The sequence below is a fragment of the Myotis yumanensis genome, unplaced genomic scaffold, assembly GCF_028538775.1.
Source record: "Myotis yumanensis isolate MYYU_CA2020_CCGP unplaced genomic scaffold, mMyoYum1.0.hap1 SCAF_1, whole genome shotgun sequence".
In the NCBI taxonomy this organism is placed as follows: domain Eukaryota; kingdom Metazoa; phylum Chordata; class Mammalia; order Chiroptera; family Vespertilionidae; genus Myotis; species Myotis yumanensis.
The window spans coordinates 95,199,847-95,221,860 of NW_027223752.1; the positions used below are offsets into that span (position 1 = coordinate 95,199,847).

General features: G+C 40.3%; 1 pseudogene; it reads left to right on the top strand.

The window, feature by feature from the left end:
* The first annotated feature begins 503 nt into the window (after positions 1-503).
* On the top strand, positions 504-4,800 carry LOC139009798 (elongation factor 1-beta-like; annotated as a pseudogene).
* Positions 4,801-22,014: the final 17,214 nt, after the last annotated feature.

The following is a 22,014-nucleotide window of genomic DNA, read 5'->3' on the forward strand; positions in this document are numbered from 1 at the left end:
GATGGGAAAATTAACATTGTAGAAACCTCAATTCTTTTTTTTATTGTCAGTGCAGTTCCAATATTGTGGGGGAAGCCTTAAGAAGAAATGGGATTGGAAATATATTATAAAAGAAAGTAACAACAACAAAAAGTATAAATAAAATAGTGGTCATTCAGATATTGATGATGATAGGGTGCCATGAATCAATCAACTCAATGATGGGTAACTGAGAGCCAAGAGGAGCATATGTTTGGGTCTTGTTTTCTTACCTGTTTAGCCATCCTGTATCTTCTGATTGGAACAGTTAATCCATTTGGATTTAAAGTAATTGTTGTTAGATATGTATTTATTGTCATTTTATTATTCATACTTTAATCTTATTTCTTCTTCTTCATAAAGAAACCCTTTAATTTTTTTTATGATACTGGTTTGGTGGTGATAAATTTCTTCAGCTTTTTCTTGCCTGGGAAACTCTATATGTCTTTCAATTCTAAACGATAGGTTTGCTAGATAGAGTAATCATGGTTGTACTGGTAAGTCCTTGCTTTTCATCACTTTAAAGATTTCATGCCAATCTTTTGTGGGCTGCATAGTTTCTGTTGAGAAATAAGTTGACAACCTTATGGTGCTCCTTTGTAGGTAACTAACTGCTTTTCTCATGCTGCTTTTAAGATTCTTTCTTTATCTGTAACCTTTGGCATTTTAATTATGATATGCCTTGGTGTGGGCCTCTTTGGGTTCATCTTGTTTGGGACCTTCTTGGACTTGTGTGTCTATTTCCTTCACCAAGTTATGGAACTTTTCTGTCAATATATATATTTTTCAAATAGTTTTCAATTCCTTGCTCTCTCTTTTCTTCCACCACCCCCATGATGTGAATGTTGGTATGCTTGATGTTGTCCCAGAGGCCTCTTAAACTATCCTTATTTTGGGGGGATTCTTTTTTCTTTTTCTTTTTGGATTCGTCTTTTCTTCCACTGGATGTGGAAGGTTTCATCTTCTCCTTCATCTAATCTACTGTTGATTCCTTCCAGTGTATCTTCATTTCAGTTATTTTATTTTTCATTTTTTACTGTTCCCCTTTTGTGTTTTCTATCTCCATTTTTATGTTTGCTATCTCTTTGTTGGAGTTCTACCTGAATAGATCTATTCTTCCCTTAAGTTTGTTGAGCATCTTTATAAGAAGTGTTTTGAACTCTGCATCTGTAGATTGCCTATTTAGTTCTTTTTCTGGTGTTTTGTTCTTTGTCTCTTCATTTTGGCTGATTCCCTGTGTTTCTATGTATTAGGTGGAGCTGCTATGTCTCTCAGTCTTGGTAGAGTGACCTTATGTAGTAGATGTCTTGTGGGGCCCAGTCTCTCAACCTCTTTTGTCACCTGAGTGAGGCATTACAGGTGCACTGTGTGGAGCAACTTTTCAAATGCTTATTTGCATTGTGTATGTCTTCTTTGGTGAGGTGTGTGTTCAGATCTTTGCCCATTTCTCAGTCAAGTTATTTTCTTCTTGTTGAGCTTTAAATATTCTTTACATGTTTTCGATAACAGTCCTTTACCAGATGGTATCTTTTGCAAGTATTTTCTCCAGTCTGTGGCTTCTCTTCTAATTCCCTTGATATTGTCTTTTGTAGAGCAGAAGTTTTACACTTTAATAAAGTTCAACTTATCAGTTATTTTATTTTCATGGAGCATGTCTTTGGTATTTCATCTAAAAAGATATCACCAGGAGGTATTACTAGGAGTTTTACAGTTTTGCATTTTACATTTAGGTCTATAATCTATTTTGAGTTAATTTTTGTGAAAATATTGTATCTAGATTAATTTTTTTGCATGCAGATGTCCAGTTCTAGCACCATTTGTAGAAAAGACTATCTTTATTTCATTGTGTTGTCTTTGCTCCTTTAAAGATCAGTTGACTATATTTATTGGGGTTTCTTTCTGGGTCTGCTATTCTGTTCATTGACCTGCTTGTTTATTCTTTTGCCCATACTACACTGTTTTGATTACTGTAGCTTTATAGTAAGTCTTGAAGTCAGGTATCATCAGTTCTCCAACTTTGTTCTTCTCTTTCAATATTGGTATTCTCTGTCATTTGGCTTTCCATAAAAACTTTAGATCAGTTTGTCAGTATCCATGAAATAATTTGCTCAGACTTTGGTGTTCATTAATTTTTTTAAAAAAATCTTGCTAGGTAGTATGCTAATGATAAAACAGTCTCATCAAGAAAATAGGTAAACAGCCCTACCCGGCTTGACTCAGTGGATAGAGCATCAGCCTGCGGACTGAAGGGTCCCAGGTTCGATTCTGGCCAAGGGCACATGGCTGGGTTGTGGCTCGATACCCAGTAGGGGGTGTGCAGGAGGCAGCTGATCAATGATTCCCTCTCATCATTGATGTTTCTATCTCTCTCTCCCCTCTTCCTCTCTGAAATCAATAAAGAAATATATTTAAAAAAAGAAAATAGGTAAACAAATTTTGGGCATTTGTCTTTATAAAAGAAAAATATGTAAATCATTTTAAAATATGAAAATTCTTTTTAAGTTCTTTGCTATGAGATAGCAAATCTCTATGTAATACCTCAGCTTATCATGATTATGTTTTTACCTATTAAATGTTGATTTAAACATATTGTAAAAATATGGAGTATATTTCAAAGACTTTGTTTTTATAAAATTTAATACCATCAATGAAATGTTACTCTGGGTTCAACATTTTTACACACAAAGTTGCTTATGATGATGTAGGTAATGATTTTACTAGAGTACTGTCATTTGATCCTAGGACAGGGATGGGCAACCTTTTTGTGAGTGCGTGCCAAAACCAGCAAAATCTCTGACTCAAAATTCTGCGTGCCAGCCCTAATTTTTTGAGAACATGTTACGCCTACTTGATATCTCTTAAGGTGTATGTGTGTGAAGAACCTTGAAGAAATAATAAAATTCATTCGAGCGACAAAAACACAGTATATGATGATGAAAAGTACATTTATTTTTTAATGTATACATGTACACTGATAGTCCGACAGAAAACTTTATGACTCCGTTTGATATTATCAGCGGGACTTTTGCTGCTGCGTCACTGATGACAGAGATTTTACATCAGGTTTATATTTCATGACCTTCAAAGATATGCACGAACTACTACTTTCATCAGTCAGGCTACTCCTATTACAAGACTTAACAAAGTTCATCACTGAGAACAAAGATTCACAAGCATATGTGGATGAAACCAAAACACTGGTCGGATCTAGGAAGGCAGGGAAAGTTAAGGCAGAGGCATAGAAATTGCTCTTCCCCTCTCTCGTCAATCCATGTCTGTGGTCTTTAAGATAACTTGTTATGTAAAATTATTTATTTATCTAAGATGCACCTACACTGAATTTATCTGAAAAATAAAAAAGTCGATATTAAGAAAAAAAATTGTAAGTGGAAGATTATAAGAGAGGGTTTCGCGTGCCAGCAAAAGTTACTGGTGTGCCATGTTTGGCATGCATGCCAGGGGTTGCCCACCCCTGTCCTAGGACCTCTTCTTTTCCCTGCACTTTTAGTCAAGTTTGTATGTACATGCAGTAGTTCCTTACCAGAGTGGTTTTAAAGATATCAATACCACCATGGCTGGGTGGTTCAGTTGGTTGGAGTGTTGTCCTCTACACCAAAAAGTTGTGGGCTCAATTCCTGGTCAGGGCACATACCTAGGTTTCGGGTTTAATCCCCAGCCAGGGTGTATGCGTATAAGAGGCAATCAATTGATGTTTGTCTCTCACATTGATGTTTTTTTCTCTCTCTCCCCCCTTTCTCTCTCTCTAAAAATTAATAAAACATATCCTTGGGTGAGGATACAAAATAAAAGATAGCAATACTAATGAGAATGTATATTCTCCATTATATTTTACTTTATTGGGTCACAAAAAAGTTGTTTTTTGATTTCTAAACACAAAGAAAGGCATGTTGATAATTTTTGGCCCATTTAATTCAGAGTCTCTGATTTTTACAATGTGGAATGAGAAGATTAATATATGACCTTTAACCTTTGGCCAGCTGGGAAGGAGGGAAACTCCATCTCTATCCACCTCTGTATAAGGAATTATGTAATGTTTTTCCCTTAGCGCTGGGACCCCCACCTCTGCTCCTCTTTTCTTCTGCTGCTACCCAGCTCCAGGATCAGGTGATGCCCTGGGTTGTGAAGACCTGAAAAACCCTGATGACCTCCAGGTGCTCAGCAACTACCTAGTGGACACAAGCTGTATCAAGGGGTAGATGCCATTACAAACAGATGTGGCAATATTTGAAGCAGCCTCCAGACCACTACCTGCCAATTTGCATTATGCCCTCCGCTGGGATATTCACATCAAGTCTTACAAAAAGGACAAGGCCAGCCTGCCAGGAGTGAAGAAAGCTTTGGGTAAGTATGGCTCTGCCAATGTGGAAGACACCACAGGAAGTGGAGCTACAGATAGTAAAGGCGATGACATTGATTCCTTTGGATGTGATGAAGAGGAGGAAAGCAAAGCAGACAAGAGGCAAAGAGAAGAAAGCTTTGCACAGTATGAGTCAAAGAAAGCCAATAACGTGCACTTGTTGCCAAGTCTACCATGATATTAGATGTAAAACCTTGGGATGATGAGAGGGATATGGCAAAATTAGAGGAGCGTGTCAGAAGCATTCAAGCAGACGGCTTGGTCCGGGGATCTTCCATGCTAGTCCCATTGGGGTATATGATTAAAATACTTCAAATGCATTGTGTAAAGATGACACATTTGAAACAGTTATGCTGAAGGACTATGTGCATTCCATGGATGTGGCTGCTTTCAACAAGATATAAAATCTATCAAGGACCATTGCCCTTAAATAAAAGCTTTGGAAGATAATAATAAAAAAAGGTTGATTTTCATGTATTTCATTATTGACAGAGTCTAACAAATATCAAGAACAGAAACATTTAATGACAATTTTATCCAACTTTTTAGAAAAATAAGGCACAGCAGAAATGAGAAAAGGAAGGGAGGACTGGTCCAGTAAAGGGGGTGTTACCAGGAAGGTCCCTGCACCTGGGACTCACTCCCATTGGTGAGCTCCAGAGCCAGTGCAGAATTTTTCTGTGTTGTTCCACTCCAGGCACAGTAATATTCTCTCTCTCTCTCTCTCTCTCTCTCATCAGCTAGACATCAATCACAGAGTACTTCCGGTTTAATTATTTGTAGATTTGGAATCCTCAGGTGTAAGGATATAGGTGTTGCAGCAAGGTGCAGTGCTCAGGTGCAGGGACAACGTATGCAGGAGGTAATGCATTATCTACTAAGGTCTCCACACTGGTCTTTTGACCTTGTTTTCTAAGACAGAAAGAACAAGTATTTTTAAAGTTATTACTACTAAGTAAAAAACCCTGCAGAAGAGCTTATCAATCTTTATTAAATTAGTAAACATTTGTAAGCTCTTCATATTCTATATTTAAACCCATAACTTAAATAGTCACATATGATATACATATAAATATGTCAATGATATATATTTTAACAGATTTGAATGTATTGTTGCTATTTTTACCTGAGTAAAAGAGAGTATGCAAGGAGTGGAAGGATCAGCTCTGCCTTTGTCTTAGCTCCTCTTGTGCTTTCCCTATTAGTGTTATCTACAGTTTAGGGTTTCTTTGAAGAGATCTTTTTTTCAGTCACTTGTTTATTTTAGGAGGGTTTATTTACTTAAAAGTAGATAATATTCATATATATGTATATACTTAACTAGGCACCATAAAATGCACCTTGTTAAATAGAAACAAAATGAATGATAGAATGATGGTCAACTGTCTAGCCCTCCATATTGTGGATATCCCATTTTTCCTTCAGGGTGCTTTGCTTGCTGTATATGACATGTGACAGTTTGACATTCAAACCTATTGAGGGTGTCAGTGTCACTCTAAATGAAATATTAGTAAAGTTTAATATTTGCATAATTATTGGGGTAAAGATAAAACAATATAGGAGAATCGAAGATGGCGGCATAGGTAAACACCGGAGACTGCCGCCGTGGACAACCACTTCAAAAATACAACTAAAAGTCGGAGCGGACATCAACCAGAACCACGGGAAGGCTGGCTGAGGAGAGTCTCTTCAACTAGAAGCAAAAACAACAGCATTCTGACGCTCAGCGGAGGCGCAGTGTGGAAAATTTAAAGGTACGGCGGTGCGGTGGTGAGGTGGTGCGCGCGCAAAGCGGGCTGGCGGCTGAGGGCGCGATTGTCGTTTTCAATCAGGAGTGAGTCTCAGACTCTGGGCTACAGATCCGGGCGAGTCTCTAGGGACCCAGACTCAAACGGGAGAAGCGGGACTGTCTGGCTACAGCCCCTCCAAGGTTTGCAGCGATTGCTGGGACAGAGAGGCAGAGCCCCTGGGGACGGACTGAGAGTGGCCATAGCTGCTCCCTCCCCCCCGCCCTGTTGAGCCCGCCCCGCCCAAACCCTGCGCACAGCCATTTGCCGATCGCCTCAGGCAAGGGCTGGACTAGCGCCTCCCCTGAGGACTGAAGTTTTCCCACAGCTGATTTCCACCGCCAGTCGGCCTGGTGGTCAAATCCCTCTAGTGTTAACTACAACAATTAAGGCTTGGCTAGAACAAGACTGCGCACAGAGACCACAAGGGGGTGCACCAAGAAAGCATAAAAGATGCGGAGACAAAAAAACATGACAGAAATGGAGGATATGGAGCTAAGAATCGCAATTTTGAGGGCTTGCCATAAATTTGTGCAGAGCCTCACGAAAACTAATGAGACCCTCGATGCTACGATAAAGAAATTAGAAAGTAAGCATACACGGACTGAAATAAAGAATATTATACCCAATAGCAGACCAGAGGAGCACAAGAATCAAACCAAAGATTCGACAAAAAACACCCAATTGGAAAAGCAAAATGAAAAAAGAATCCAAAAGTGTGAAGATAGTGTAAGGAGCCTCTGGGACAGCTTTAAGCGGACTAATATCAGAGTCATTGGAGTGCCAGAAGATGAGAGACAGCAAGATATTGAAAACCTATTTCAAGAAATAATGGCAGAAAACTTCCCCCACCTGGAGAAAGAAATGGACTTACAGGTCCAAGAAGTGCAGAGAACCCCAAACAAAAGGAATCCAAAGAGGACCACACCAAGACACATCATCATTAAAATGCCAAGAGCAAAAGACAAAGAGAAAATCTTAAAAGCAGCAAGAGAAAGAGGCTCAATTACCTACAAGGGAATACCCATACGACTGTCAGCTGATTTCTCAACAGAAACTTTGCAGGCCAGAAGGGAATGGCAAGAAATATTCAAAGTGATGAATACCAAGAACCTACAACCAAGATTACTTTATCCAGCAAAGCTATCATTCAGAACTGAAGGTCAGATAAAGAGCTTCACAGATAAGGAAAAGCTAAAGGAGTTCATCACCGCCAAACCAGTATTATATGAAATGCTGAAAGGTATCCTTTAAGAAGAGGAAGAAGAAGAAAAAGGTACAGATACAAATTATGAACAACAAATATGCATCTATCAACAAATGAATCTAAGAATCAAGTGAATAAATAACCTGATGTACAGAATGAACTGGTGACTATAATGAATCAGGGACATAGAAAGGGAATGGACTGACTATTCTTGGGGGAAAAGGGGTGTGGGAGATGCGGGAAGTGACTGGACAAAAATCATGCACCTATGGATGAACTCAGTGGGTGGGGAGTGAGGGTGGAGGGTGGGGTGGGAGCTGGAAGGAGGGGAGTTATGGGGGGAAAAAAAGAGGAACAAATGTAATAATCTGAACAATAAAGATTAAAAAAAAAAAAAAAAGAAAAGATAAAACAATATAGAGGTTCTCATATTTTCCCCAAGTGGATTTTCTTGTGCATCTCCTGTGGTATGTGCATTCCAGTTTGGAGACCACTCGTCTACAAGCATGGCATACACATTCTCCACCATAGCCCTTGCCTGCTTCTTTAACCTAAGCTCCTGCCTTGTCATGCCTCATACTGGACATTTCAGTTATTGAGAACTTTTTGAAGTTCCCTGAATTTATCATGTTGAGTTGTTGAGTCATGTGTCAGAGATTTACTATTGCTTCTTCCCAGAATGCTCTTTTTTTTTTTTTTTTTGATTGCCTGGTAACACCTCCTCTATGAGACTTTTCCTGGCTCTTTCCCATTCCCAGGGAGCATTGGAAACATACATGCTGTCAACCTTAGCCCTCAGCTCTTTTGTTGAATGTATTTGCTAATATTCTTGGCTCCTCCTGTAGATCATGGTATCCCTGAAATCAAAGATGTTGTCTAATTTATCTTAGTATCACCAGGATATAGCCCCAAACAGCTGCATAATCATGCTTGTTGAATTAATGATGGAGATGGTAGTCCTACTGTACACAGTATTGGTCATCCAGCAAAGAAGGTTGTGCTTAGCTCTGGGTACCTTTTGAAGAAGGACTTAGGACTTGGAAAATTGATGTGTACTCAGAGGAAAATAATTCCAAACAATGTCATGAGAGCAATTCTAGCCTGGGCCCAATGTATAGAATAATAGGAAAGAGGGAGTTGGTTTTAACATAAGGAAGAATTATCTAACAATTAGAGCTGCTTGAATACAGGGTGAATGGCTTTGGGATATGGTGTCTTGCCACTGGAGGTATTAAAATAAAGCCTGAATAAATAACCTCCTTGAGTTGCTTGAGCTGGCTGAGTAAGGGCTTAAAGCATCTGGAGTCATCAAGGTGAGTGGAAAAGAATTTAGAAAATCTTTGGATTATAAACAATCAGATTTGAAATCATTTGATATGTCTAGTGATTGGTCTAAACTTTAATATATATTATTGTTTTAAAAAGTGGTGAGCCTAGTGCCTGGCCACTGTGGCTCAGTGGTTGAGCATCGACTATGAACCAGGAGCTCACAGTTAGATTCCCAGTTGGGGCACACGCCAGGGTTACGGGCTGGATTTCCAGTAAGGGGCGTGGAGGAGGCAGCCGATTGATGATTCTCTTTCAACATTGATATTCTTTCTCCTCTCTGAAATCAATAAAAACGTATTTTAAAAACGTGTTGAGCCTATTTGAAGTATATAGTTTCTCTGTAATTCATAGTTCCTGGATCTAGGTGAGAAACAACAGTAATGCTACTTTGCCTTCTCACGAGTCCGGCTAGGCAAGTCTTTGAGCATGTACTGATGCGGTTATTTTTCTCTGTGAGTGTAACTACAGCCATCTAACTTGCTTCCTTTTTTCATCTCAGAAGTAGGCCACTTTCACCCTGCCCAACCATGGATTTAAATTTAGAGTCCTGAGAGTCTATAACAAAGTGATAGTGTCTTTTGAGATTTGGAACAGAAGCACTTATCTTAATTTTCTATATATTTAGGGCTTTCTAAGACGGAATTTTAATGTATTGAATCAGTTAAACTTAATTCAGGAAATAAATAGTAAGACTCTATCATATATATAAATAACACTAATTATAACACCTTTTAAGGGCATGAATCTGATAACATGGGAACTGAGGCTCAGTGAGATTAAAGAGATTTGGCTAAATGCTGTACAACTAATTACTTTCAGAGCTAGATCACAATCTGTCACATCTGATTCCACTTGCATAGTTTTCTGCATTTTACCACCCTGCCTCAAAAGTCCTGAAGGAATTTTACAATCTCATAAAGGAATAAGACAGATATATAAAACAATTAGAGAGTGACAAAAAGTAAAATCAAGTGTAATACATGTGTTGCAGCTAAGGAGTAGTTTGGAAGGTCAACAAGGTGAGAAGTCACAGGCCGGAGGATATGGACTTTTTTTTTAAGAGCAAATTTAAAAATAGCTGTGAAAGATAATTAGGCTTACAGAATTTTTCTTTGGGTCTCAAAGTGCATGGCAGCTTTGTCCACATTTACCAGTGCACTTCTTCTCTTTTGTTTCTTTTTAGTATTACTACTCTCTATCACACTGGCCAATAGGATGTAAGCATCTAATTGCAGCTAATTATTATACATTCCAGTGACTCCCACAAAAACAGGTTGCCCTGGTAACCAAACAAAAAGAGAGTAGAAAACAGAAGCAAAGTATTTACTTAATGTCTGATGGGCTCTCTGCACCATTTTCAATAGACCTGTTGCTGGCTTTCTTTTTGGTTTGGGTACCAGCCACTGCTTATTTTTTAAGCTATTAAAAGATTGAAAATTTTATCAGGTCTTTTTATATAGAAATTTATCCTGAGTAGTGAAGTCACAGCTATTGATTCTTTAAATATATAAATCTTATTTAGAAATGTTGATTTATTGCATACATTTAATCCGGGAACTTGCAACCCTTGTCAATGGGATTCAAGAGAACAGAGGGTCATTTGATGATGGTAAAAACTCTTTTTAAGAATGTTACAAGAAAGGAAGGTGATAGTATATTTGAAATAACTTTTTTAAAGGCCTTGCTATTTATTCTGCAACATCAATAAGAAAAGTATAGACTAACCAGTTGACATAGAGACTTCATTGCTAATTATTTTATGTACAGAGTCTTTAATTAATAGACTATATAATTAATACAATCTACTGTGTCCTAGCTAGTTTTTTAAAAAATATGTTTTTTTTTATTGATTTCAGAGAGGAAGAGAGAGGGAGGGAGAGATAGAAACACCAATGATGAGAATCATTGATTGGCTGCCTCCTGCATGCCCCCTACTGGGGATTGAGCCCACAACCCGGGCATGTGCCCTGACCTGGAATCCAACCATGACCACCTCATTCATAAGTTGACACTCAACCACTGAACCACACCAGCTGGGCCTAGCTAGTTTCAATCCCTTGGTGAAGAAGATTTAAATGATGAGACAGAAAGCAATTTAGGTTCATAAAATATGTCTAACAGTTTCTGAATTGGGGAATAGGCCCACTCTCTTCATCCCTACTATTGCCTTGGTACCTCTTTGAAGTACTAAAACATGAGAAGTTCAAAGGCAATCCAGGAAGATGGCATCTGCAGCTGATGGCAAACTCTGGAGGTATAGACAAATACACATGCCGCTAGGGATCTTGGCGTAATTGAATTTTCTTAAAGAAAAAAAAAAAGACATTAAAATCTGCATAATCTGTATATAATAAATTGCTTCATCTAACGATTACTTTTAAAAATCACACTTTGTGTATATCTTACAAAAATGTGATTCTACAATGGGAATGTCATTTGTAGGAATAGAAAACAAAGCTGGATGCTTGTTTTGAATAAGCAGGAGGGAAAAAAGGTTGTTCCATAAAGAGGTAGATCTTCTATGTAATGTCACTGCTCTGTGACATAGATCCACCCATGTGTGTATCTGAAATTAGCTGTATTAAACTAAAATACATTCTTTGCATCTTTCTATGCTAATTCTCTTGATCTAGCAGCTGAGTGTGGGATTCTTGGAACAAGATTTTTCTTCAAGGCATTTGCCTTTTAGGAGTAGAGTCAACATTATGCCAAGTTAATTCTGCTCTAGGGTCACAAAGTAGAAAGGTAAAAAAATATAATACAATTTTTCTCCATATAAAGAACACTTGCTTGTAATAGCAATAACATTCCAACCTATGAGATAGTTCAGTATGTAATGCCTCAAATGTGACTTATTTATTTATTTTGGTTAATCCTCAACTGAGGATATTTTTCCATTGATTTTTAGAGAGAGTAGAAGGGAGGGGGAGAGACAGAGAGAGAGAAACACCGATGTGAGACATCAATTGGTTGCCTCCTGCAAGTGCCCCAACCAGAGCCGCGGATTGAGCCTGCAACCAAGGTATGTGCCCTTGACCAGAATCGAAACCATGACCCTTCGGTCCATGGGGCCAATACTTTATCCACTGAACCAAAATAGCTAGGGCATGACATATGTTATTTTTGTACTTTGGGATGAATATATAATTCCTTTGTCTTATGAATTGTTTTTTTTTTTTTATGTGAAGGACTAGAGGCCCGGTGCAGTCCGTGACCTTCGCTCCTTACTGCCCACCTGCTCACTGCTCCTTAGCGGAGGCAGGAGAGGCTCCTGCCAGGGCCGCTGTGCTTGCCGGCTGTGAGCCCTGCTTCTGGCTGAGAGGTGCTCCCCCTGTGGGAGCGCACTGACCACCAGGGGGCAGCTCTGCATTGAGTGCCTGCCTCCTGGTAGTCAGTGTGCATCATAGCTGCCAGTCATTCCACCATTAGGTTGATTTGCATATTAGGGTTTTATTCTATAGGATGCTAATGCAGCTGTAACCTGTATTACCAACATCTTGCTACCACTGTAGCCATAGAAGAAAAATTAGAGTCAATATGATGGCTAATTCCTTTTTGGAATGTTTCTATGTGGCAAACTTCCCATTCACTCATTCTTTGGAAAGGAGGTGGTAGGTTTGAGTGAATTTTTTTGAGTTAAGATCCAATAAAAACAGCTTGAGTTTCAGCCTACAGGAGGCAGATTTTGCTCTGAGAAGGGTTAATAGATAGTTTTCCATGCTGAAGTCTCTGTGTGTGGTATCCAGTACATGCATAGAATAGGTCAGGCTTTAAGAGTCTGAAAGCAACATCAAAAGAAGCTTGTGAAGAGTTCTTTGCTGAAGTTAGGGAGATTGGGAAAGTAATTTTGTCCTTTGTCTATCTCCAGTAAAAAATGTAGGTTGGTGATAAAAAAGGATTTCTGCTAAATTCTTTCTGATTTATCCCACAGCAGCATTTAAATGCTTGTCATTCTAACTTAGGAAATTATTGATGCTGACTTTTCCTCACTAACTAATATTCATTCATTGTTTTATTTCTGTCTATTAATTAAATCTACTAATTGAAGACTTTAAATGTTTCAGATAATTAAGACTACACTCAGCAAAATGCTAACGACTTTTCCTGAGTGTAGTCTTAATTACAGTATCTGAAAATTGTATTTATAGTCTTTGATAAGTGGCCTAAGGATAATTGAAAAACTGAGTCCATATTACCAAATAGTAACAATAACAACAAACCCCATAGCATCCTTTCCTGATTGCATAAAGGATCTCGTAGACTGACCTCAGCTACTTTCCATTTTTTCATTTGTCTAGTGAGCCTTGTCAATAATTTCTTAAGTATCTGAAGGACTCCCTCTCTTTCTTTGGCTTCCTCTCTCCCATGGGCCCATTACCTTTATTAGCCTGCCTTAGAGAAAGAGGAGACATCTGTGACATGGTGTAACTTCTCTGAAGTCAAGAATGCCTCAAAAGCAAAGTTTGAGCAGCCGGAGGAGGGGGAGCAGGAATGGGGGCATCAGGGAGGAGAGAAGAAATTGTAAACAAAGGGATAGCTGGGGAGTGGCGCCTTCTTTCTGGGCATTCTGTGGAGCCTCTTTAGAGGCAGCGAAGGAAGTAAAATCCAGAGGCATCTTTTAAAAAATGCTGTTTAAGGTTCTGACTTCTTAAGCTGATCTGCATAGGGAATAAAGATGAGATAAATAGTGTAAGCCAGATGGCCAGGTACAAACCCAATCCTATTTTACTTATGTTTGCTATTTTTTCAAAGGGACTATCAGCTTCTCTATTTGGCAATATGCCAGAGGACCCAGCACGGGCAAGCTATGGCATCATGGTTGCAGTTTCCTGGACCAAGATCTAAAACCCTCAAATGCTACCCCAGTTAAAGGAGTGTGGGCTCTACAGACATAGATTTTTTTTCTTCAGTTTATATTTTAAATAGCTTTGTGTGAAGTATGATTAAGAAGGAAGGAAATTATGGAAAGAGAAGACAGGATTTTTTTTTCTTGATGGACTAATTTGAATTCTTAAAAAATCCTCACCCAAGGTTATGCTTATTGATTTTATGATGTCAAGTTTGAGTGATAATAATGGGACTATACTTTTGAGGTATTATTCCAGGTTAATGTATGGAAATACTGTATATTTGTGAATAATTCAGAAATCCAGGGGGCTTAAATTGAATTTAAAAATAATTATGAAAATCATTTCTTGTTGGTTCCTTTCATGTTTCTCCTCAGACATATCTATTTAGTAGAAAAAGTGGGAGCGGCTTGATTCTTTTTTTTCCCTTTCATTAGCCCTGATTTTTGTTGCGGTGGGGGGGGGGGGGGGGGTGTTACAGAATTGGTTGGTCATCATACATGCATAACTTAGGTGCAATTCAAGATGTTCTCTTAAGAAAATGAGTTCATGAGACCATAATTGGCATCTGTTTTGCACAATCAAAATATTCCTTTGCTGAGCTAACACGCCCTTTTAATGCTTTGGGGGTGAATCCGGAGACAGTGCTTTATCTGCTTCTGTATGTCTCTGATAAAAGGGCCTTAAAAAAGCTTCTCAACCGGAGGTGTGAACCTCCCATAAATTGGGAACAAATGATACCCATTTCCTCTCCCAAACAAAACGTCTTCTTTGAGCCTGCCCCAGATACAGAGAGAGGGAGGCGTATCTGCACATTTATCTGGAGGTTGGAAGCTGGAGAGAGGATTGAATTGTCAGTGAACTTTGTACTGTGATTTCATATGGAAGTGGCTGCATCTGTACCACCTGTTGATGGCATGATTGGAGCATTAGTCCTGGCTCAGCCTCTGCACCATTGAAAACTCTGCTTAACATCGCCCTGGGGGAGGCTTTATTGGAAACCCAGTCACTTTGCCTCGGCAATGGTGTACATTGGCGCCCCATTCAACCCTTTTTCTGACATTAGCACTTTTGAATGGGCCACCAGTGAAGCCTTTCAGTGAGAACATGCAACCGGGGTTTCTGGGTGGCCTAGGGCTGAGCTGAGAATTCTTGTTAATGGACTGAGAGACTTAGCCTATTGAGGCACATGAACTCAGTGACCAAAGAAAAGTGAGACAAAGATGTCCCTCACAGGAACATGTAGGTCAGAAGTGGACAAAAGCAGACATGGACCAGTCAAGCTATTTGATTACTGAGCTGAATAGGGAACATGGATCCCTGTAAAAGGGGGTGGGGGTGGGGTGGCAGCGTGACTGATTTGACAGAAATCTCAAAAATACCCGCACACTCTGAGCTCGAGACATTTACCAAATTGCAGGTGGTATGTGAAGTTATTCTTAAAATGTTTTTTCCCCTTCACTCATCTTTGTGGTCATTTCCTATTTGGTAGTACTTGGAAAAGACCCTAAATAACTAGAATGAAAAGAAAGGGCCACAAAATTGAACTGGAAAAAGCATGCTTAAAAGTAGAAGGTGACCATGGGCAGCATTCCCCAAAGCACTGGTGCTCTGGGTTATTTTCAAGGCTTAAGGGAACATAAGATGAGCTTTGGGAGCCTGAACTTTTATATGTTTAGGATTATAACTTTAATATATGAGTGTAATTTCAAAACCTTTTTACTCTAAGACATAGGCTAAAAAATATAGGTCTGAAATTTTGCAAAAAACAAAGGAAAAGAACAATAACTCAAAAAGGTTAAGAAATCATTTTGTATCTATCAACATGGTTAATAACAGCATGCGCCCAGTCAGCGTGGCTCAGTGGTTGAGCATCAACTTATGAACCAGGAGGTTATAGTCTGAGTTTTGGGCCCAATTCCCAGTAGGGGGCGTGCAGGAGGCAGTCCATCAATGATTCTCTCTCATCATTGATGTTTCTATCTCTCTCTCGCTCTCCTTTCTTCTCTGAAATCAATAAAAATATATTTTAAAATAATAGGAATAAAAATAATAGCATGCTTAATTTTCATTAATTCTATACTGTTGCTTCTTGCTATATAAGTTTTTGTGGGAGAGTCTCTGGTCCCTTATGTCATCGGTGGAAAGAGCTCCCCATCCCTACCAGTTGCTGGTGGGAGTGGGACTCTTGGGTGCCACCGGAATAAGAGTTTCCAGAGGACCCCTGGGAGGATGAGATATTGTAGAAAGCTGAGTTTCTACGGTCCCATTTCCCTCTGTCCCACCATAGAAGTGTAGCTATGGCTTCAGCAGAGCTAGGATCAAAGCCAGTGTCCAGAAAATCCGCTCCATGTTGGAGCACAGGTAGGTCCAGTCCAGCATCAGGCTAGCTTAGTTTGTGTTCCCCAGAACACAAACAGACCGTCAGTCCATTGCATGTAGGATCCACAGGGCCACATGGCTATGGAGGGAACACAGGTGAATGCAAGAAAGCCACAAGAGTGCCAAGAGAGTCAAGAGCTCTTATCTAGGGGGTTATATATTCCCAAATTTTCATGGGCTCGTAGTGGCCCTACCTACTCTAGCCAATGGTCTCACTTCCCAGGTTTGACTGATAGGCATCTTCCCTATGTTCACTGCACATGTGCCCATCTGCCCTTTTGTTCAGTCCATTCCCCCAGTAATCTTCAGAGGATGGGGGTGGTGCTTCCCTGGGGAGTGTGAAATCGCAGCTTCCTGGTGAAGCTGCCCAGATGGCCATGCTTATAATGTCTGGCTTCCCTTTTGCTCCCTCCTATTATTAATAACTAGCTAATTACAACAGTATCACTTATATTTGAACATGTGCAAATGTCTGGATATAGCCACCTAAACAAATCACTTTTAACTTATTTCAACTATTCCTTTCTAAATTAGTAAATTTTAATTAAGGTTATTGAATCTCTAGATATCTACACTAATAAAAGAGAAACATGGTAATTAGCGTACGACCGCTACCCTTCCCATTGGCTAATCAGCATATCCTTACTCAAATCAACTGCCAACTAAGATGGTGGTTAACCGCCAACAAAGATGGCGGCTAATTTGCATACGGGAGGCGAAAGGGGAAGGACTGAAAAATGGTGATCGGCAACCCAGGCGGCAGGTAAGAGCTAGGGGGTGGGCAAAGGCGACCTTCCCCCACCCCCCAGCCTGTGATTGCTATTGGAAAACCGGGCGGCAACCCCGGACCCCACTGGGGCCTGGGTTGCCGGCTGGCCTGCGCCCAGGATTTCCATGGCATCGGAGGGCGGGAGGGCCCGGCTGGCCCTGCGCGGAGTGATCCCCTTGGTGATCGGAGGGTGGGGACCGGGGTTGCCGACTGGCCTGCGAGGAGTGATGCCATGGCAATCGGAGGGCAGGAGGGCCTGGGCGCAGGCCAGGCAGCAACCCCAGACCCCACTGTGGAGTCCGGGGTTGCCGCCTGGCCTGCGCGGAGTGATCCCCTTGGCGATCGGAGGGTGGGAGGGCCTGTACCCAGAAGCGACTGCAGAGGGAGAAGCCTGTACCCATTTTCTTTGTTCTTCATGTCAAAGACCTGCAGCCCCAAGCCCCGCCATCAAGGTGCTGGGACTGCTGGGGGTATCAGAGACACAAACCAGCAGGCCCGGCACCCAACAGACCCAAGGCCTTCGTGGCAGCACTAAGGAGCAGCAAGCCGAGTGGTAGGAAGCAGCAAGCAGGTGGGCAGTAACGAGGGAGGGGTCCCGGACTGCAAGAGGGCACATGCTGGGCTAAGGGACCCCCACCCATCCCCAGTGCACGAATTTCGTGCACCAGGCCTCTAGTTTTTAAATAACATGAAATACTGAAACATTGATTGCTAAATAAGTCTTTCAATTCACCTGCTTTTGTCTTTATTGCCAAAAATCTGTAAAATGGATTTAAGCTTTTGATAGAATGTCTGGTGCTTGAAGGTATGTTTCTTGAAAGTGAGAGTGTGTTTAAAATGTGTTCATAAACGTCAGTCTAAGGAATGCTGTTCACTTATTTCATTTTATTTTGGTTATTTTTGGAAATTGAGGCTTCAAAGAGTTAAAAGTTCAAATTAAGTTGGAAGAAATTATATGGTTGTGATAATAGAATGCATGAGGAATGAAAATTCATTTTTGAGGAAAAAATTCTTGCATTTTCTCTGCAAAAATTAGTAGTTCAAATTATGTTAAGGTCTTTATGTGTATGGTCTTTATGTGGTATGTGTTTGTGTATTACGTGTGGTAAATTTTCAGGTCCAGATGGCATTACTAGGATATAATCTTTTATTGGTCTAACTAAAAAAAAAGATTAAATACTTATATAAATTAAGCAGAATTCTGTGGTCTGGATAAAATTTTTAATATTAAAACCAGTTTAAGTTTGATTAATGTCTTTTAGAGTTATTACCATCCTATCTAATAATAGACAAACATGGTAATCAACCGTACCTCTGGCACGCTTCCCATTGGCTAATCAGGGCGATATGCAAATTAACTGCCAACCAAGATGGCGGCCGGCAACCAGGCAGCTGAAGCGAACAGGAGGCTTGCTTGCTCCAGTGAAGGAGGAAGCCAAGGTTCCCCGCCTGCTGCTGCTGGGCTCTGAGCTTGCACTCTAAGCAACTATGTTGCAATTATAGAAGCTAAACAAACCCCATGCTTTGAGCCAGCCAGCCAGCTGGAGTTGCAACAGTGTTTCAATTATAGAAGCCAAACAAACCAGATACCTGCTTTCAGCAGCCGAGGTCTCAGAGCTGGAGCCGAGCCTCAGAGCTAAAGCTGGCTCTCAGTTCCAGTGACAGCCATAGAAGGTAAATAAATCCCAGAATAAAAAAAAAAGAAAAAAAGGAGATGTTGGGAGCTTCAGTCACCTGCCAGCCTGAAAATGGCCCTCAGCTCCTCACCCAGACTGGCCAGGCACCCCAGTGGGGACCCCCACCCTGAAGGGGGTGTGACCAGCTGCAAACAGCCATCATCCCCTCATCCAGGCTGGCCAGGCACCCAAGCGGGACCCCCACCCTGATCCAGGACACCCTTCAGGGCAAACCAGCTGGCCCCCACCCGTGCACCAGGCCTCTATCCTATATAGTAAAAGGGTAATATGCCTCCCAGCACCAGGATCAGCGGAGCCGTGAGGCCTCCCGGCACTGGGATCAGCGGAGCAGCGAGGCCTCTGAGCACTGGGATCAGCGAAGCCGCTAGGCCTCCTGGCCCCTGGAGCAGCGTGACAGGGGGCAGCACCCAACCCCCCTGATTGCCCTGTGGCTCTGTGTGTGATAGGGGGCGGGGCCACAACCTCCCTATCTGCCCTGCTCTGTTCGTGACAGGGGAAGGCTCCCCAACCCCCTGATCGGCCCTGCTCTGTGCCTGATAGGGGGAACCTCCCCAACCCCCTGATCGGCCCTGCTCTGTGCATGACAGGGGGTGGCGCTGCAACCTCCCCATCGACCCTGCCTTGAGTATGACAGGGGGCGGTGTCCAAACTCCCCAATCGGCCCTGCTCTGAGCCTGACCAGGGGCTGAACCTAGGGACTGGGCCTGCCCTCTGCCATCCGGGAGTGGGCCTAAGCCAGCAGGTCGTTATCTCCCGAGGGGTCCCAGACTGTGAGAGGGCACAAGTGGGGCTGAGGGACACCCCGCCCCCCGCCAGTGCACAAATTTTTGTGCACCAGGCCTCTAGTAAAATATATGTTTTTCCCTAGATTTACAAAGAGTTATGGCATAATCTTTTGGTTAAATATATTTGACGATCTTTCCAAAGTTTAAATTTTAAGGCTTTTTAACTGAGAGATGACTTTGAGTCATTCCAATGGGCCCTGGAATAATTCAAGGATTTATTGTCTCTTCTTAGAAGAACTATTTTTGAACTAAATTAGGAAGATTTAATATACTTGAAATTACATGGGAATCTTTGTCAAATAAAATTAATAATAACTATATTCTACATATATATATATATATATATATATATTTGTTGTTTTTGTTGTTGTTAAAATTAATGTTATAGAACTTTCAGTCTGCTTCAGAACAGAATTTGAAAATATTCAGAACCAAGTTCAAACAGGAAACTCTCAGGGGTAGAGGGTATCCAGTCAGGGACACCAGGTAAACCAGGAGTGATGATTCCCTGTGGGGGCATCTGCCAGTGATACTCTGGATATTTGCGTTTCACATATTGGGAGTTTATGAATTATTTTCAGTGCTCAATACACCTTTTCAATAAGCCATGTGCCACATTTTAAAACCTTACATATTATTTGTTCTTTATATGCTGAAGTTATATATTGAATATAAATATATACAAATTTTATGTGATTCTCTATGTCATTTTACAGTAATTATTATTTACCAAGAAATTATTGTCATGGAATATTATATCTTATAGAAATCCAAAGTTTTTTTTAATAAATTGCATTATAATCAAATCTATAACCATGCCACTTTTAAGTTTTGTCATTCATGGATAGTCGTGGCTTTAGTCTGATGCATTTACAGGTACATTATATCTTTAGAAAAATCCATGAAAAGGACTCTGACCTACTCTAACTTGCAGGCTTCTAAGCAGGTCATATCTTTGAACTGGATGAAGATTTATAGAACTTCAAGGGATAATTCTGTTAAAAAAAATACTGGCAAATAATCAGGATAAACAAAAATAGTTATGGGACAAACTAAATTGAGAATAATTATTATGACTCTGTTTAAAATATTGTTGATTTTTAAATCCTTTGTTTCCAAAATATAAGGAAAACTAAAAAATAGACATTCTGCATAATAGGAACTAATAAGTTAGTAACACTAATTTCACAGTACTCCCAGGAGACAAAGATTCAAAGGCTACGACAACCCGGAGATATTTTTTTGTCCATTGGGAAATATATTACTTAAAGACTCTCTCCAACAGTGTTAAAGGGACCTTACTTTATCAGGTACCTAACCAGGAATGGACATCTTCCCTTGTCTCTTGACACTCGCTTTCAGCTCAAGGAAGAGAAACCACCAACTATGGAGGAGGTAGACAGCTATCTCAAGACGTCAATTAGGCCTGTATGCTCACAAATTGATGCTGCTCAAACCTTGTTATTAATATCACCTAATTGTTATCAATTGAATGTATATAAAATGATTTTTGATATTGTTATTATCTTCCTTATGGTTTCCTAGTGAAAATAATATTTGTCTCTCCAGACCTCTCTCCTTACTAGACATGAAAAATTTAACTTGGGTACCTGCTAATCTTTCCTCCCTATTAGACAATAATATTCTGATTATCAGCTATGATCATAAACTTAATGTTTTGTTGGCCACACACTGGTGATTTTCTACTATCAATATAAGCTTTGGTACACTTTTTCAGGCTATATCTATTATAAAGAACCTACCTTGGACAAACTTCTCCAAGAACACCTCACTAATAATTCCCCCGGTAGAATTATATATGGATCTAATCTAGATGAATATTGTCTAAATATAGGAATGGATGAAATTAACTGCCCCGAAGAGAAATTGGAACTTCTGTATCATAGTAGGTACTTGTTTCCCCTCAGATCCTTCCTTACCTAATACTAGACATTTTCTGTTCCTAATCAGTGTTACTGGTTTAATATTATTGATTTTGTTCCTGGTATGTAAATGTTATACTAGATGCAGAAAAACAAAACTTAAGACAAGCAGCAAAAGATTTGGATAATGTTGGTTCAATAATTAAGAATGATGCAAGATACTTTTTAACAAGGACATATAGAATTTGACTGCCTCCCATTTACCTGCCTTTTATTTTGAGTAATAATAATAATTTGATCTTAAGTTCCATCTAAGGTTATGGTCTTGCCCCATCCCCAGTAGTCCACCCTGTTCAGCAAGATATGCAGACACTGAGACATCCTAAGAATGAGCCTTCCCGTCGGACTCATTCTCCAACCAAAAGGTTGGTCATTAGTGCAGCCTTTGGACTGATTTATGACCAAAAGGAGGATGTGTGAATGAAAGGGGCCACATGTTAACCTGACAAGCTCAGGGAAGGCCTGCATGGTGGTCTTGCAAACTCAGAGACCTAAAGTAACCACAAAGGATGGTCTGAAATTAAACTTTAACTAGAAGCAGTTATGGTTTTCACTTCCAAGGCAGGTATCTTCCCTGACAAGGTCAATCTTTACCTTAAATGAGCTTATTGTCTTTTTGTATCTATGATAACATATCATTGAAATGTCAGGGTAACTTGTAACTTCCCTTTTTTCCAGATCCCTCAGGGCACAACCTAATGCCCTGGGTGCCAGGACAGAGACCACAAATTCCTTCATTGTTATTGTTATCATGTGAATTGTTGACTGTTAACTATCCTGTGCTCACCTGAGGAAAAGAAGTGTGTGTCTATCATTTTACTCTTTATCTAATCCCAGAGTTCTCCCCCTACCCCCCTTTGCTTTCTCCCACC